General features: G+C 42.2%; 1 pseudogene; it reads right to left on the minus strand.

Annotated features, from left to right (window-relative positions):
- Positions 1-1,329: 1,329 nt before the first annotated feature.
- Positions 1,330-1,819, minus strand: LOC122212264 (annotated as a pseudogene).
- Between the last annotated feature and the right edge of the window lie 2,790 nt (positions 1,820-4,609).

Raw genomic sequence — 4,609 nt, forward strand, 5'->3', positions numbered from 1 at the left:
CTGTTCTTATCAAAGGTATCTAAATAACATCTCCTGCTCAGACAACACATCTGGATTTGTTAAGCTACTTAGATTTTATGCTGCAGACAAAGAGGATCCAATCGAGTTTTTATATAGTCTATTAGTATACAAATTGCACTATACTAATTAAGGATTAATATCCATAATATACAAAGAACTCTCAGAAACTGATTTGAATGGTGCCTGGGTGGCTCACTTAAGTGTCTGACTCCTGATTTCGGCTCAGGTCCTGATCTCACAGTTGGTGAGTTTGAGCCCCACATCGGGCACCACGTTGACAGTGCAGAGGCTGCTTGGGATTCTCTCTCTCCCTCTCTCTCTGCCCTTCCCCTGCTCACACACACACTCTTATAATAAATAAATCAACTTAAAAAAAGAAAAAGAAACTGATTTGAAAAGACAAACCTGATAGAGACGGGTAAATAATATGAATGCAATTCATAGAAGAAAAATCCAAATGTCCAAAAAATATATTTAAAGATGCTAATTAAAATTAAAGTAGTAATATAATAGCACTTTATATACCCTCTGGACTGGTAAAAATTAAGAACAGTGATAACACCTACTACTGGTGGAAGTGAAGAGGAAACGGCTATTCATCCGTTGCTGGATGAAAGATGAATTGCTGCAAACTATTTGGCAATCAGGGAAAGACTATAACAGTTAAATATATATGGACTTCAACCCAGCAATCCGCCTGCTGTGAATCTAGTCTACAGAAATAAATCATGGTAGAAAAGATACATGTACAAAGGTATATTTTTGCTGTTGTTTGTGGTTGGCAAAACACTGAAAAGAAGTGAATGCCCACCATTAGGGGAATGATTGAATACATTATAGCATGCACATACCATGGGGAGTAACGGAGCCATTTAAAAAGTATAGGCTGCATCTATACTTAGTGACTTGCAGGCATTTCCACTAAATATGATTAAGTACGAAGAGCTGTATGCAACAGTGTATATGTCCTCCAATTCAATTTTGCTGCTAACAGCAAAACAAAAACCCTAACATCTTTTGTGTGTTAGCATGTATGTGTGTGTATGTGCATGTGCGTGCGTGCGTGTGTGTGTGTGTGTGTGTGTGTGTGTGTGTGTACATTTCTCCTGCCTTGTCTTGCAGATCGGAGTGGCCAATGAGGTATAATGGGAGTTTTGGACTGAGTGTTTGGTGAAGCTCTTTCTTGCTATTGGTCTTCCCCTTTGCTTTCTTTTTTTCTTTTTCCTTCCTTCTTTCTCTCTCTTTCTTTCTTTCTTTCTTTTTTCTTTTTCTGCCTACAGATTTAACACAAAACCATCTCGTCCACTTTTACTGAGGTGGCTGACCATGACCAAATCCACCTCTAAACTGGAATTCAGTTGCTGACCCAGCTCCGGCCTCAGCTTCCTTGTTGGCACCAAGGGACACAGCCCTGTCTCTGTCTCTGTCTCTGTCAGTGTCCCCTCAGGTGAGTCTTTCAGGTCTCTCTCCCTCCAGACCTTCGGGCCCTGGCCTGCCATCTCAGGACGGCTGTGACACAGAGCGGCAGGCACGATCTCAGGGGGCAGGTGGAGGTAGTCACAGAGATACTGGATACCCTGGCTGGTAAGATACCAGCAAAAATGTCTCCAGGCAAATTGTTCCTTTACGTGGCCCTGTGATTTGAGAGACTACATGGTCTTCATGATGTGAAGATTGGGCACATTCTTGTCTGCTGGCTCGGGGGGTTTAGGCATGTGGATGTCTTCCTTGGCTATCGTCGCTCCCTTCTTGAAAAGGAGTTCATAATGACAATACGGCTCTCCTTGGGCATCAACATCTCGTTGGCTGCTACGTCTGGGGCTGGGGCTGGGGAGTGGTATTCTCTTTTTTTATCTGAAATGGGAATGTGATAGCTGGCACTTTTACAAACATTTTTATGGCTTTGAAGATATGACCGTGTGAAAGATCGCAAGGCAGACAGTTTGAAGGAACCTGGCTCCCTGATCACTTTATAGAGCCCTGGGCTTTGTTCATATAAGCATAAACCCTCAAGGAATTAAACCTCTGTAGCTGGTCACTGTTGTGAGGAGGCAAACACAATATACGATTATGTGAGCATGAAGAAAAGTGGAAGTATACATACCAAGTTCTTAGCATTGATTAACTGGCGTAGGGGTGGGGTGCAGGAAGTAAAGAAAGAGAGAGAAGGGAAGGTATAGAAAAAAAATTTTTAAGTGCCTTCTATTCAGAACAAAACAGCATTATGATATTGTACCATTTATTTCCAATTATATATTCACTCCTTCTGAGCCCTCTTTGTTCCTACTTAAAATTCTCCCTCCCTGAGGGCCATCCTGAGGCATCTGAATCCCAGCAAGAGACAAGGTTCAGACTCTTTTCTCATATGATTGATCAAGGTTAAAAAGCTGACGGAGGAATAGAAGTATCTCAGGGTAGTGAGATTTCAGGTAATCATTTTCTTTCTTCCTTATCTTGGTATGATTGTCTTATTTTTATATTGATCATGTATTACTTATATAATCAGGAAAGAAACGGCAAAGTTATTTTCATTGTGGAACAACAAAAATAACAAAGAGATTGGAGTGAGGCAAGGTTGGAGGCAAGATCAACTGGGGGGGTATTTTCAATAATCCAGCTAAGAAATGATGATGGTCTGAATGTAAGTAATGACAATGGAGATGGAGACATGTGGAAGGTGGATAGAATCAACAGGACATAGTGGTTGATTGGAAGAGGAAGAGAAGGAAAGGCTTCCAGCTTCAGCAAGTAGATGGAGAGGTATGCCATTTCCTGGGATGAGGAACACAGGAGGAAAATCAACTGTTGAGTGGAAGACATGTGACATCTTCAAATATTGATGCCTAGGCTCCACCCCGAATCAGAATCTCCAGGCATGTGCCACAGGTGATTCTAAGGCACAGCCAGGGCAGAGAGACCCTGGTAAAGACCCTAACATGAGGCTGAGGACCAGGGGGACATGAAGTTTGAGACTAAGAAAACATGGTCAGAGAAGGAGGAGGAAAGCAAAGGAGAATATGTCCTGGAAATCAATAGAAAAGGAAGTTTCTGATACTTGGCACTGTGCTTAGAATATAATTGGTGCTCAATAAATACTTACTGACTAAATGACAGAAGGAAGGAAGGGATAATGGTCTCAAATACTGCTCGGGGGTCAAGAAAGAGAAGGGTTCTAAAGTGTCCATTGGATTTGGCCTCAAAGAGGTTGCCTTTAGCCCTGTGGGCTCAGTGTGTGTTGTTGAGCGGTGAGGATGAGGGCAAAAGTGCCAGTGGGCTGACAGCTGACTGGAGACTGGCCAGCCATTATATTGAAAATCTTGGTTATGCTTAGAAATCACATTTCTGAAACATTATTTTGTGGTACTGAAAAATTCGCCCTCTGCCTATTATATATGATTCTGATTTGGGTGTAAATTAGAAGCATACGGAGCTAATTTAGGAGCTTATGCTCTCAAGCCAGACTTGCTAAGACTGAATCTAGACTATGCCACTGACTCGATGCACATCTGTGGGTAAGTCTCTCATTGGATCACGGTGAGCTGGGCACACAGCACTCAGCAAAATATCAGCTGTGAAGTGTTAGCCATATATACATGGAAACCCAAGAATGAGTGGCAGGATTACAAAAGGTCTTTCAGTACAGTTTTGTGCAAATAGTCTATAAGGAACGTGTACTACTTTTATAATTAGAAAAACACGTAAAATGATATTTAACAACAACAAAAAAGTGTTGCTATTCAAGAAAAGATAAAGAAAAGGAAATAGCTAAAGTGTATAGGATGAAAATTTCATGTGCTTCTGGTGGGACAGACATTTGCCTGTTCACGGCTTTTGAAAAAGCCTGAAAGGTGCTGAGGGTGATAACTGTGGCAACAATGTTTCTGGGGAGGGAGAAGGAAAAGGGGTCGGAATGCAGTTTGAAGAATTAGCCTTGGACAGGATGTGTCTTCCTGTGATCGGGAAGGAAAGAAGTTGTGAATAGATATAAATGCAATAATTTAGGGGCACCTGGCTGGCTCAGTCGGTACAGCATGCTAGTCTTTTTTGTTTTTAATGCTTATTTATTTTCGAGACACAGAGAGACAGAGCGTGAGTGGGGGAGGGGCATAGAGGGAGACACAGAATCTGAAGCAGGCTCCAGGGCCAAATTGTCAGCACAGAGCATGACGCGGGACTCGAATTCACAAACTGTGAGATCACGACCTGAGCCTCAGTTGGATGCTTAACTGACTGAGCTCCCCAGGTGCCCCTAGAGCATGAAACTCTTAATCTCAGGGTCATGAAATTACTTAAACAGAGGTGTAGAGATTACTTTAAAAAATAATAAAAAAAAATTTGATGCAATAATTTGTAGGTGCAGAGGAAGGAGATCAAGGAAGTTCATGACTGATAGTCTTGATGTCTATTACCGAAGCCAGTAAGGCTGTCTTCTGAGAGGGGAGATTTTGAAAAGCCATCATAGGGAAGAAAGGAGGAAACTGACAACACAGATACTGCCAAGTGGCACCAAGCGCCTGGCTTTGGATGGAGACGTGACTCTGCCAAGGCCCTGACCTGTGTCACATCCAGTGGAGCAGATGTATCTACT

This window comes from Panthera leo, chromosome F3, assembly GCF_018350215.1.
Source record: "Panthera leo isolate Ple1 chromosome F3, P.leo_Ple1_pat1.1, whole genome shotgun sequence".
NCBI lineage: Eukaryota > Metazoa > Chordata > Mammalia > Carnivora > Felidae > Panthera > Panthera leo.